We start from the raw sequence: 14,718 nt of genomic DNA on the forward strand, positions 1-14,718 counted from the left end.
ATGCCATGTAATTGGAATATTACCTGAATCATTAGTTCAGCAGTTTGTTCTGCAGTCGGTATCCCCTTGATTGGAATAAAATGGGCGATGTTTGTGAAATGGTCTACAACAACAAAGAGAGTTCATTCATTTGAAAGGAGGTAGGTCAAGCACGAAAGCAATAGAAACAGCACCCCAAGGTCGAAATGGATTGGGAAGTGGCTGTATCAAACCTAAAAGGAGAAGAGCGTGGAGTTTTATTTTTAGCAGAAATCACACATGTAGAAACATATTTTTGAATATCTTTCTTAAAGTATGGCCACCAAAAGGAAGAAGGGTCTTTTTAATGCCTAAAATGTCCAGCCAGCTTAGAATAATGGACTAATTTTAGAACATGGAGTCGTGCTGTTTCTAGTACATACAAACACTGAAGTGGTATCCAGAATCCATCCTTGAAGCATGACTGAGCAGTTAGTCATTTTTATATCTATCCTTAAAAAGAGACCACCCAGTCCCATTCATCAAAATTACTATACATTGTAAATGTATGGTTGACTTATCTCCTGCCTCCCCTGAATAATGCAGCCTCTGTGTCTGCATTCTAGTCTCCTGTTCCACGCTTTACAAGATGGCCGCCACAGTCTTAGACTTTGCTATGGAGCGCTCCCCATGCCCTCACCCCCTTCACTGCCCTCCATTGGACGAGTGCTGATGACATCAGCGCTGCTTGACACAGAGGGCAATGGAGGGGGTAGGAATTTGTCTCAAACTTCCAAAGAAGCTCTCCATAGTGAACTCTGAGACATCTTTAAAATCGGAAAAAGGGGAGGGACCAGAACGCTGGAATGGAGGCTGGATCATATAGAAGCGAGCAGCCGGTAAGTTGAATTTTCATTTCCAAAGTAAAGTAATTTTTTTTTGGGGGGGACGGGGGGACTGGAGGGTCACTTTAGGTAGAGTCAAGAACTCTTTGGAATAAGTAGCTCCTATAAAGTTCTTTTCAGATACAATTGTGCTGTCACACTTGTCTTTTTCTTGTGGATTCAGAGAACATCCTGGTTAAGGCATTAGTTTTACAATTTTTTCATCCAGGTCAATAAAGTTATCACAAACTTAAATTGAGAAAAGTATAAACTCCATCTTGCTTGTCTGGAGGATAATCTTTTGGCATCACAGATGAATTCCAGATTTCTATGTTCAGTAAATACAGTTACAGGATTAGCAGTACCCTCCAAAAGAGGTCTCCATTCAGAAAAAGCATTTTTTTTATTGCAAACAGTTTTTTTATTTCCGATATCATTTCTTTTTTTTAGATGACATTTTATGAGAAAAATAAGCACAAGGATGCAAGTACAACTTGTCTTCTGACCATTGTGACAGGACTACCCCCACTGCAGAATCAGATGCATTAACCTTGACAGTGAAAGGTAACTCTGGATTTGGATGAACTAATATGGGCACTGATGTAAAGAGAGTCTTCAATTTAATAAATGCATCCTGAACCTCAGGCGTTTCTTTGTCAGTTGAGCGATTGGTGCTATGATCTTGGAGTAGTCTCGAGTGAACTTTCTGTAGAAGTTAGCAAAAACCAACAAATCACTGAACTTCTAATTTTTTGGGGGGGATTGGCCAAACAGTCTTGATTTTACTAGGGTCTATACTCAGACCTTCTGGAGATATAATGTACCCAAGAAATTGTTCAAACTCACATTTCTCAAGTTTAATGTATTAGCAACTTTATCAAAGTCGTTGTAGTACAGTGCAGACATGTTTGCGATGCTCCTCAAGATTGTCTGAAAAAACTAAGGTATCATTGAGGTAGACTATTATTACAAATCAATCCAATAAGTTCCTCAAAACAAGACGCTTAAAGTGTCCATACCATGTCCTGAAGGCAATCAAAATTTATTCCCAGGCCAGATTCGAATACGGTTTTATGCTTCTCTTAGATCAAGCTTAGTAAATATTTTAGCTGTAAGAAGCCTTTCAAGTAATTCTGGAATTAAAGGGAGAGAATATTGTTTTTTAACTGTTATGTTATTAAAGAGGACCCATCGGGTGGCGCATCCGCGCGGGACTGATGGTGGACGTGTGTCACTAGAGCTCCACACCTCAACGGGAGTATACAGCTATTATTAGCTATTTTCAGCTACTCACCTTGATTGCCTTCCACCGGAATTCCTCCTGCTTCCTCTCAGGGATCTTTTGATCACGAAAGGGAACGCCAAAAAGTGATCGTGACCAGATCGACGGCTGCAGAAATGGTGACTACATTGCAGATTGCACATGTGGAGCAGGCCAAGATGGCACCGGACCCGCCTTACACTCCTCAGTTGCAGGCACCCTCACCAGAACCGATACACAGTATGGATGAAGGTACCCCTTGTTTTCAGAGCTCGAGCCCTGCCTCCAATCTATTTGGGGATGAGGATTCCAATGCCTCCTCCACAGAACCTCCGGCCCGAGGGTTTTCAATTAGCCAGACTGGGCAGCTGGGGTCTCCTCCATTATCCTCCCCGCAGCTGCAAACTGACACTGGGGCATATTCGGGCGACAAAGTTCTTATTGCACGCTTTTCATAATTCTTACAGCAAGAGCTGGAAAAAACATGTGTGAAGATCACATCAGAACTTAAAGCTGACTTTCAGGCTCTGGGATCTAGAATGGAAGCAATGTAGGCAAAAATTGATAACACGGTGACGACTGTTAATCAGCACTCTGATTGTGTTGATGACATATACCAACAGCTTGAGGAAGCATACTCTAATCTTGAAGACATGGAAAATAGATCCAGATGGGAGAATTTCCGTATTAGAGGTCTGTCAGAGAATGTTGTGGACTTGGAAACTGCGGTACATTATCTCTTCAAACAGCTTCTTCCTGATTTATCTGACCGATATTTTGACATTGATAGAGTGCATAGGGCGCTTACTGCTCCCCGCACGGATAGTCTGCCTAGAGATGTGTTGGTGAAACCTCATTATTATTCTGTGAAGGAGAAGGTCATGAAAGCTTCTAGGACTCAGACCAGTTATGACTGCGTAGCTGCGATATTCAGATCTTTGCCGATTTGGCTCCTCGTACGATCCAGATGCGTCGTTCATTAAAACCTCTACTCCTCCAAGATTAGATATCGATGGGCCTTCCTTTTTCGTTTTACATTTTCCTATCGCAATCAGTCACACAGCTTTGCTTCTCTCCGAGAAGTAAAAGCCCTTAAGGAACACTTAGGTCTTCTTTCGAAGGAGGGTACGCCCCCGCTGAGCAAACCCCCTCCGCCTGCTTCCTCCTCTTCTACAGCACGTCTTCAACCACTCTGGAGCTCCAGATATTCGACCCGACCCTCGCCTCCTAACACCTGAACTTGCTAATCCTGGACGTTATCTGGATGCACTCCTTATGAGATCCTGTGATTGGAACTTTCACATACTAGTTCCCTTTGATGCTTACTATTAACGTTTACTTTTAGACTACTTTTGCCTTTATTACTGTATTTTTTGCTGTTGTCTTTCAGCTAGATAGGGGATGAGTTATTGCGAGCTGACCCTTCTGTTGGGTGATGGCATGCCCTACTTGGGATCGAGAGACCACACTGATATTGTATTGTTCTTGGGGTGGTGCTCTCTCAACATCCCTTATGGTCCTGTTTGGGCGTTGCTCTACATCGTGCTATATGTACCGACATTACATATGTTTATTGTCTTTTCTCTTTTACTTTTGCTCCTCTCCCCTTCTTTCCTGTCTTCTTCTTATGATGGTCAGGTGTCTTAGGTATCGTGCTTTCTGAGTACATTTAGATCATGGCTGACCCTCCGTCCTACTTTAACATTGTCACTCACAATGTCCAAGGCCTCAATTCGCAGACTAAACGGCGCAAAGCTTTCCAGACATAAAAAGTCCTTGCATTGTGATGTTGTGTTTTTACAAGAAGTGCATTTCACCACTAGCTCTTGTCCTAAATGTATGCATAATCATTATCCTTTGTATTACCTAGCGGTTGCTGCAGAAAAGAGGAGAGGAGTGCGCATCTTTTTCAAAAGAAATCTTCCCTTCACAAATCAAATATCAAATCACGGTGGCAGATCCTGAGGGCAGGTATTTGCTCATGAACGGTACACTACAGGACACTCCGGTCACATTCATTTTTTATTACGCACCAAACAATGGGCAAATAAGTTTTTTCAATGCCATGTTTAGACGTTTACTCCCTCATCTCCTTGGTAAAGTGTTTTTGGGCACGGATTCTAATGTAGCATTGGATCATCTCCTTGACAAAACGATCACGGGTCCCTCCTCCCTTCGCCCCCTCCCCCTTAGACAGGGGTTGCAATTAGCCAAACTCTTACACTCCCATGATTTTGTTGACGCCTGGAGATCTGCCAACCTCTCCACCAGGGATTATACCTTTTATTCTCATGCCCATTCATGTTACTCTCACATAGACCATTTATTTATTTAATCTCAGCTCTTAAATAGTCTACTTCGTGTCAAAATTCATCCGATTTCGTGGTCAGATCATGACTTGGTGTCACGATCACAGGGTATGTGGACCCACTAGGCCGCTCCGCCGTAGCGGAGAGGCAGCTGACCAGGTCACAGTCTATATGAAAGTCAATAGTAGATAGTAACGCTTTGGTACCTGAACTAGTCCAGACGGTGGCTGTGGCTTCAGCACGGATGGAGGCCGGTGCAACAGTAAACATCTTGTTTACGTCCTGTTTTTTACACCTTGTTTTTTATTTAGTGATGTGTTAGACTTTTTGGGCATACTTTTTCAGTACATATCAGTAAGTATTTAATTTAAATAAACTCTTCATTAATGGCAGAGGCATAAAAATGCTATTCTGCAATTGCTTTATTATTGATTCCTTTTATGCAGCTCAATGTTCCCCTTACAGCAACTTTTTAAATAATTATCCTTTTGTGTCAATAATTGGAAACCTCTCATAGGTGAAGTTGGGGCACAGCTGTAAATGGTTCCACTGTAAAATCTTACAGGTCCACCATTAGCTGTGGGTTAACCAGTTGAATCCATCTGAATCCGACGCTTTGCTACTGAGATTCCACCAATAACTAAAACAAACCAGTACACGGGTTGGGGGTCTCCTGTCAACTTTCCTTAGCAGCATGGACAGTATGTGGTCTGTCTTCAGGTATCTGCATGTTGCCAAAAAAAACCCATCGGAAGCCAAAGACTTGGACCCCACTAGACGGCAACTTCTGACATCTCAAGTTAGAAGTTTATTGAACTATAAGGTACACTCATATGAGGTACATTTTCATTACTATTATAGGAGTCGCTACTACCTAAGTGGGATTGATCTGACAACCTATTAAACTGTGAAAAATCTGAAAATTCATGCCATCACCCTGGAAGAGATATCATGACAGCTTATGTTTTAAGTGCACTGAAATTAAATATGCTCGTGATTAATGTCTCCTTCAGGTTAACAGCAGGAATCTTGAAATTCTCATCAGGTTATTATCAGATTACTCCCCTTGTAAAGAAAGTAATTCCCATAATAACATCAAGAAATTGCTATTTATGCAATTCCTTATAATAATCTTAAAGAGGGGATTAAACACAGTGGCACAATCATACATAAATATATCTGTAAAATTAAGCAACATTTATTTTATAATGAAACTAACTTATAGCCTCAGACTTTCAAAATAATGAACATTAAAAATGGTTGTCGGCTTTAGACATACGTATACCCTGTTGGGGTATATGTATTTAATACAAGAGAGTTCCCTGCTTAGGAACCCTAATCTGTTAGCGGTGAGCTGGTGCTAAAAGCAGCTCTCCTGGTGGACCTGGCTCATCTTTGGATTACATGGATGCCCATTCATTTTGGGTAAAGCCTCATTTCCCCTGGGCAATAATATCTTTTGCAAGGATGAGAATGCCATTATCACGGTTCTCACCGGTTTGTTTGTGGATATTCTGTGTCGTCTGGGATGATGGTGGATGTAACCCAGGGCAACGCTTGGCACAGCAGGTTTAGAGGCAGTCAGATGAATAGGCCAGAAGTTAGTACAAGCAGCAGACATCGTTACGGGTATGGATAGCAATAGGTCAAGGCAGGCGGCAGGCAAGGATAGTACAAGTTCAGGCAGAGGTCACAACGGGAAATCCAGACAAAGGCAGAAGGCAAGGTAACAGGGAAAACTGGGGTACAGGGAAGCTCACAGGGATAACTTGGTTGAACAAGCAAAGATCAGAGGGAGGCGGGTCTTTAAATAAGAAGTCTTAGGATTTTGACATACGCCGGCCCTATAAGAAAGTGGATGATGGCCGTGGAGGGAGGTGAGAGATGCAGTTACCTGACGACGCCCAGAGCCGGCAGAGCGTCCGGATCGGGTGAGTGGAGCTTGGGACGAGCATAAGGGAATGGAGGGTGCAGGAACCGGAGCAGAGGCCATGGAAGCAGCGGGGAATGGCGCGACAGCCTTTACAGCCATTATTTATCTGGAAGCTAATAGCCACGATTTATTTATCCACAGGGGAGAAAAGAAAACCTGGACCGCACATCCACTTGCTACACTTGATCTATTGCAGCTGAGCAAAATATGTACGAACATGAGGATACTACACTTGGTAGAGAAGGGACTCACTTGAAAGAGGTCGCCGTGAAGTGCAAAGTGGGCTTATACCGTTTTATCAAAATGTTTACAATCAACCTCATGTTCGTATATTTTATTTTGCTGAGCAGTAGATCAAGTATAGCAAGTGGTTGTGCGGTCCAGGTTTTCTTTTCTCCCCTGTGGATATATACATAGTCTGTCTTTTTCTTTTGGTACCAGCACTCCACCCCAATTTGGCCCAGTTGTTTTTAATAGTAGCAAACTGCATAAAAAAAGGGTTCCTACCTAATTGTTCTTAGTTGGCCCCTAATTTTTTGGTGTTATTGTGTGGTAATATTTTGTTGTTGTGGTGCTGTATCTGTGGGGGGACGTGGTCCAGAGCCAAGGTGGCTTAAACTGGCAGCATGGGTGCTGTTGGTCTCCTGGGTTGCTCCCTATGCAGGTGCTGTGTTGCAGCGGCATTGGTTGCCATGGGATACTACTCTTGGTAGAGTTGGGACACTTGAAAGAGGTCACCGTGAAAAGGCAAAAGGGCTTATACAGTTTGATTAAAATGTTTACTAAGAACCTCATGTTCGAAAATTTTATTTTGCTAGATCAAGTATAGCAAGTGGATGTGCGGTCCAGGTTATCTTTTCTCCCCTGTGGATATGCCACAATTTATCTGGATGCCGAAGAACACTTTAACTGGACACAGACTGACACTATTTGTCTGGACACCGAACTACACTATTTTTCTGGAAACTATGCACCATTCATCTGCAAACTGTTTTCACTTTTTATGTAAAAACTGAACAGACCTGCAAACTTCTGCCCAGGGGACATAGTCGAGCCCTTGCTGATGAGTTGAGAGGTATTGCATAATAATATTAGTAGATTAATAGCTATTTATATGGTAGTATTGTGTCACATTGGGTACGTGGACAAACTGCGCCGTACCGCCTTGACGGTATGGCAGCTGGCCAACTGGACGCAGGTCACAGTCTATAGAGGAGGTCGCGGAAGATGTCATTAACGAACTCCTGGAAGACCGCGGGAGCATTACACGGGCCGAAGGGCCTTACTAGATATTCATAGTGTCCGTCACAGGTGTTAAATGAAGTCTTCCATTTGTCACCCTTGCGAATCCGGATTAGGTTGTAAGCCCAACACAGGTCTAGTTTAGAAAAAATCTTGGAACCACGTATGCGATCAAACAGTTCAGACATCAAAGGCAACAGATACCTATTTTTCACCGTGATCTGGTTGAGACCCAGTAGTCGATGCAACCATCCTTTTTCTTGACGAAGAAGAACCTGGCTCCTGCCGGGGAGGAAGACTTCCGTATGATGTCCCTCTCCAAGTTCTCTTTAACAAAGGCGGACATGGACAGACAGAGTCTCTGGCAAGAGGAGAGGATATACCCTACCACGGGGAAGGGATGCACAAGGAATCAGCTCGATAGGACAGTCATACGCCCGGTGTGGGGGCAGTGTCTCCGCATCTTTCTTGCTGAAGACGTCCGAAAATGCAGAACAATGACCAGGCAATCCTGCCAGTGACTGAGACAGACGAGGCTGAGCCAAACTAATCTGTATCAGGCAACGGTTGAAACACTCGGAGCCCCACTGGAGAACCTCTCCAGAATTCCAGTCCAGGACTGGGGCATGTTATCAGAGCCAAGGCATACCCAGCAGCACGGGGTTGAAGGCCTTGGGCAGGACAAAGAACAAGAGGAGCTCGGAGTGGAGGGCTCCCACTCGGAGACTCAGCGGCTTGGTCACAGCTATAACTGGGTCTGGCAGAGGTAGTCTATTTACAGATGCAGCCATAAAGGGCCTCTCCAAAGGGGTAGTGGGCAATTGAAGATCCACCAGGTCTCTACGAATGAAATTAGCAGCGTATCTAGAGTCCAGATACGCATAGACCCGATGCGTTTTCTCGCCGGACACTATGGTCACGGGAATGGACAATTTACACGAAAGTCCTTCTTTACCCAAGGTGGTCTCTACCACCAACCCTAGGCTCTGGGGCTTTTGGGGACACAGACGCACAAGATTGCCTCCGAGGCCGCAATATAGACAGAGTACCGAGATGCGTCAGCGTTGTCTCTCATGGGTAGATAGCTTAAACTGGTCCGTCATTTGCGACTCCTTAGGAGGGTCGGCATCTGAGAACAGCAGGGGTTGCTGCAAAGTAGGGACCGCACTAGGGAGTACTCCCTCCCGACGAGCTTCTTGGAGCCGTTCTCAGAGCCTTATATCAATCCGGGCGGCCAGAACGATGACGTCATCCAGGTTAGACGGTAGATCACGGGCGGCAAGCTCATCCTTAATCTTAGGAGACAGTCCCTGCCAGAATGTACCCACCAGGGCCTCATTGTTCCACAACAGTACTCCTGCCAGGGTGCGGAAGTGGATGGCATACTCGCTCACGGTGGTGTCTCCTTGGAGTAGGTTCAGCAATGAGACGGCTGCAGACGAGACTCGCCCAGGCTCCTCAAACACCGTGCGAAATGTCCGGAGGAACCCCTGGAAGTCACGGGTCTCTGGTTCTTGTCTCTCCCAGATAGGATTCGCCAATGCAAGGGCCCTGCCAGCGAGGAGAGAGATGGTGAAAGCGACCCTTGAGCCATCAGACGAGAATGCCCTTGCCTACAGGCTGAAGTGGATCTGGCACTGGTTAAAAAATCCACAACAGGTCCCTGCGTCTCCATCATAGCGGTCAGGAAGTGGCAAAGAAAATCGGGGATCAACACTGCCAAGAGGTGTAGTCAGAGGGTCAAAACTGCCAGGAGGTATAGTAGGAGGAACGGCAGCTAGCACCTTGGTCCTGTCGAGAACGGAGGTCTAGCATATCCGCCCGCATCTCTTGTGACGTCATCTTGGTCTTTGATGAACCAGCGGGGTCCATGGCCTGAGCGTACTTTCACGTTGGGTACGTGGACCCACTGGGCCATACCGCCTTGACGGTATGGCAGCTGGCCAACAGGACGCAGGTCAAAGTCTATAGTTCATATAGTGTACCTGTGGCAGCTCGGACAGTAGCGAGACAGTCTCGGCTGGGACTAGGCAGCAGGCAGACGTCAGGCGTGGTGTAGAAGGACAAGCGTGGTATACAGCACAGCACGACTTCAGCTCAGCACGGCACTTAACCAGGATAGCACGGGATACATGATACAGGTACAGGAAACACTGGGAACTGGAAAACACTAGGAGACCATTTGATTAGACAAACTTTGGGTATGACAACAACGCTCAGGGATTGCAGTAAGGGGCTGGGCCCTTCTTATAGTCCAGGGTGCTCATGGGCTAATTTAGTACTAATTTCAGGTGTGCGCGCTGGCCCTTTAAGAGTGGGCATGAGCTTGCACACGCATCCTACAGGACCCGGCCAGGAGAAGCGGAAGTGAGCGCTGGTGTCTCCTGAGGAAGTTTCCATGGCTGCGGGCATCAGGAGGTGAGTGAACCTGACATCCCACGGCCATGGGCATGACATATTGTATGTGCAACATATAAGGGTATGTTCACACGCTGAGTCACAAACGTCTAAAAATACGTAGCTGTTTTCAATGGAAAACAGCTCCTCATTTTCAGAAGTTTTTTGAGCAACTCACATTTTTCGCTGTGTTTTTTACGGCCAATTTTGGAGCTGTTTTCAATAGAGTCTATGAGAAAACGGCTCCAAAAACGTCCCAAGAAGTGGCCTGCACTTCTTTTGACGAGCCGTCATTTTACACGCAGTATTTTGACAGCGATGCGTAAAATGACAGCTCGTCTGCACAGGACATCGTAAGACCCATTGCAAGCAATGGGCAGATGTTTGCCGACGTATTGGAGCCCTCTTTTCAGGCGTAATTCGAGGCGTAAAACGCCTCCATTAAAAAGAGGTCGTGTGCACATACCCTAACAGCTCCTGAATTTCAGACGTAATTGCTCGTACCCGCGTTTTTTGCGGCATCAATTACGGACGTAATTGGAGCTGTTTTTCAATGGAATCAATGAAAAACGGCTCCAATTAAGCCCCAAGAAGTGACATGCACTTCTTTGACGCAGGTGTCTTTTGACAGCGGCGCGTAAAAAAAAAAGCCTGTCTGCACAGAACATCGTAAGACCCATTGATTTCAATGGGCAGATGTTTGCAGTCGGCTTGGAGCCGTACTTTCGGACGTAATTCAAGGCGTAATACGCCCGAATTACGTCCGTAAATAGGGTGTGTGAACATACCCTTAGTGGGAGTGGGGTAATTTATGGCACTAATTTGATGGTATTACTTTTTTATCAGGATTGAAGAAAATACTTTAGTGAACTGTCAAAAAAAAAAAAAAAAGCATAAAAAGTTTTAACAGTTTAGCAACAGTGAAGGACCTATTGGCAACCTGGCTTCTAGGATTCCTTTCTTTGTTTTCTTCTATTGTGGATTCCCGTCTCTGGGTCATTCATGCATGGGTGGAATGCATAAACTGATCAGTAGCTGTGAGCTGCTTATATGAATTGTTCGATTGTAAACAGTTGTAGTTATGGAAATGTGGCAGCTTTATTTGGGCTAGTAGTTGGGTGACAAACGTTAGGGAATAAAATATACGTTATAAATATGTGCTTAGTGTGTATATACTATATGTTGTGAGTTTGTGAATATGCCATCTGTATTCTTGAAATTGGAATGCATATGTAAACACTTATTGAGTTTGTTTATGCATATTTGGGTGATGTATGTGCTAAGGTGGCTAGAAGTTTTTCTTGTTCTTGCCTCCCAGCATTCCAACAGCCAATATATTTATTTTATATGGTTAGTGTAGCTGAAAAGATTCTCTTCTGTAAAAGCAATGGAACGTGTTAAAAAAATACTCAAAAAAAGAAAATCTTTTTGCAATGCAGTTTTTGACCGTGCAGGAAACTACTGCTACATGTGATTGTATCTTAAATATGGATGGGCAAAATTTTACTATTAATTTATGTGTTTTTATTTAATAAAATATTATATTGACTTTATTTAATTTTTCACACACAGTTTTTTTTATTAACACTTTCTTACTGTACTGGGGCTGCCATGTATTATTTCATCGGTGTATGCGTCTCTTAACGACACATACACAGATGGAATACAACAGCACAGTGCATAGGACACAATGAACGGGAGCCGTTCATTGCATCTGCCATCTGGCTCTGTACTGCGCAGTTCAGAGCCACCCAGCAGAGAAGCTGGTTTGTAGAGAGATAGCAGGTGCCATTATGAAGACCGGCTGCACTGCAGGTAAGGTGTGTGTCTCTGTCCCTCTCTCTCTCTCTCTCTCACAGACCCCCCCTCTCGTGACCCTCCCTCGCGCCGCTCGCCCCCCCCCCCCCGTGTGTGTGTGTGTTTCTATGTGTAGCAGTGCTGTGTGTCTGTGTCTGTGTGTAGCAGAGCGGAGTGTGTGTCTGTGTGTAGCAGTGCTGTGTGTGTGTAGCAGAGCTGAGTGTGTGTCTGTGTGTAGCAGTGCTGTGTGTGTCTGTGTGTAGCAGTGCTGTGTGTGTGTGTGTGTGTGTGTGTGTGTGTGTGTGTGTGTGTGTGTGTGTGTGTGTGTGTGTGTGTGTGTGTGTGTCGCAAAGTTGTATATGTGTGTCTGTGTGTAGCAGAGCTGAGCGTGTATAGAAAGGCATTGACTCAACATATTCTTTATTTACACAACGCGTTTTTTAAAAACGCGTGTAAAAAAGCGCGTTGTATGTACTAACAGCGCACTTTAGCAATTATGTAAGTAAAAAGCGTAATCAAGCGTTTTTTGATTTTGTTTTTGGCACGTAAAATGCGCAAAAAAAACATGTCAAATAAACGCCATGTGAACGTGTCAACTTAAAAGTCATTCACTTCACTTTCATCATTCTAAGGGTATGTTCACACGCAGTGTTTTCAGCTGTTTTTCGGGCCGTAAACGTCTTGAAAAATGGCTGAAATCGGAAGCAGAACACCTACAAACATCTGCCCATTGGTTTCAATGGGAAATACGGCGTTCTGTTCCGACAGGGCGTTTTTTACGTGGCCGTTTTCCAAAAACAGCATGTAAAAAGACGTCCGCCAAAAAGTTTTTGGAGCCGTTTTTCATAGACTCTATAGAAAAACAGCTACAAAAAGGGCCGTAAAGAACGCGGCTAAAAACGCGAATTTGATTTAAAAATGCCTGAAAATCAGCTGTTTTCCCTTTGTTTAGTAAGCGTGTGAACATACCCTTAGCATTTTGGTGTGTACTATAGCTTTTGCCAGCTGCCATTTGTACAATCACTCCCAAAATGTCAGCCAGACACTGCTTAGCAATTTGAAGACACCTTTTCCTGGCTTGTAGGAGGGGGGGGGGTGAGATTCCCTCCCACATTCACGGCAGCTGTGAGTCAGGTTGCTTTGCCTTATTCACCTTGCTGTAATTGTGGGAAGTGCTCCCTCTGGTGGCCAACATAGGAAAACATGTCAAATTATTATTTAATTTTTAATACTTTCCACCATGTGGAAGAAAAAAAAAATACAGCAAAAAACATGAAAAATATAATATAAATAAGTTACTTAAAAAAAAAAGGTTTAAATCGCGACACATTCCCTTTAAAACATTTTTATGATTGTTTTCAAGCTTATGAACTATCTAGATATTCTTGTTTTTTGATAAAAGAGACTAAAAAAAAAAAGTTTAGTGAGCTGGTGCCGTGATCAGTAGTCTGAGATATTCGATACGGACTCCACCTAATGCCACCAGCTATGATTAATTATAGTGAAAAACGGTCTATCATAGCCAGTAGGCGGGTGGTGGAGCCTGTATCGAATATATCGAACTCTTCTTGCTCCTGGTGTCAGCTCCCTGAAATGTGCACGTCAGGCGCAATGGAGTTCGATGTAGCCGCAATAAATAGAAGTTTTATACAGCACACATCCAGCAGCTATAACTTTTAACGAGACACTCTGTAGTTTCTTTTAGGTAACATTTTGCAATACACATAAGAATGTGGGTCATTTAAATTATTTTATGTGGGAAATGCAGGGGAAAAAAAGCAATTCCGATTTTTTTTTTACTATTAGCCACCACAAATAATGTGTTCACTGTATTCTACAGGTTGTCATGGTTATGGATACCAAATATGTTTACATTTATTATTATTATTTTGTTTTGTAATGTTTATTTATTAAAGTTTATTATAAAAATGTGTTTATTGTAAAAATGTTTGCTTTCATTATGTTTTTTAAAAACATAACTATATAGATGCAGAATTAAAAAAATTATATTAGTGGACTTTCACTTTCACTAGATGTTTATTTTCTCCCTGTAATGTACTGGTATATAGAGATATCTCTATATACCAGTACATATTGAGGTATTTAGGCAGATTAGAGAAAAGTCTTACATAGATAACTGTATCAGCCTCCCATTCAGTAGTTCCTCAGGTTAAGACCCGGCAAAACAGGAGTCAGAAAAATAAATATATAGAGAGGCTTCCCCCCGAGCACTGTCCATGCGCCGGGCGAGCCCCTCCACCCATTTTGAGATGACTGAAAGAACAGCCAAATGCATGCTGCCTGCAGCGTCACTGTGAGGCTGGGTTCACACAACCTATTTTCAGACGTAAACGAGGCGTATTATGCCTCGTTTTACGTCTGAAAATAGGGCTACAATACGTCGGCAAACATCTGCCCATTCATTTGAATGGGTTTGCCGACGTACTGTGCAGACGACCTGTCATTTACGCGTCGTCGTTTGACAGCTGTCAAACGACAACGCGTAAAAATACAGCCTCGTCAAAAGAAGTGCAGGATACTTCTTTGGAAGTTTTTGGAGCCGTTTTCTCATAGACTCCAATGAAAACAGCTCCAAAAACGTACGTAAAAAACGCCACGAAAACGGCGCGAAAAACGCTGCGAAAAACGCGATTTGCTCAAAAAACGTCTGAAAATCAGGGGCTGTTTTCCCTTGAAAACAGCTCCGTATTTTCAGACGTTTTTGGTCACTACGTGTGCACATACCCTCAGATGTGTAGCTGCTTGTGTGCAGCGTTTCTTTGACTCTTAAGAGCAGAATGTAAGTTAATTAAATTTCACATCTCTGTAGTAGAAAAGAACCATGACTGGTGCCAATGGCGAAAAAAAATAGAATTAATTACCCAGCCCTTCCTATATATATTATGTAAAAAACATACCATCAACTAATATATGGTA

The 14,718-nt window shown here is 43.6% G+C and overlaps 1 protein-coding gene across 2 annotated transcripts in view; it reads right to left on the bottom strand.

Annotated features, from left to right (window-relative positions):
- The window catches only part of IL15 (interleukin 15), a 115,886-nt gene that overhangs the window by 65,140 nt on the left and 36,028 nt on the right, over nucleotides 1–14,718 (bottom strand). The gene's annotated exons all lie outside the window — the stretch shown is intronic.

This window comes from Rhinoderma darwinii, chromosome 1, assembly GCF_050947455.1.
Source record: "Rhinoderma darwinii isolate aRhiDar2 chromosome 1, aRhiDar2.hap1, whole genome shotgun sequence".
NCBI lineage: Eukaryota > Metazoa > Chordata > Amphibia > Anura > Rhinodermatidae > Rhinoderma > Rhinoderma darwinii.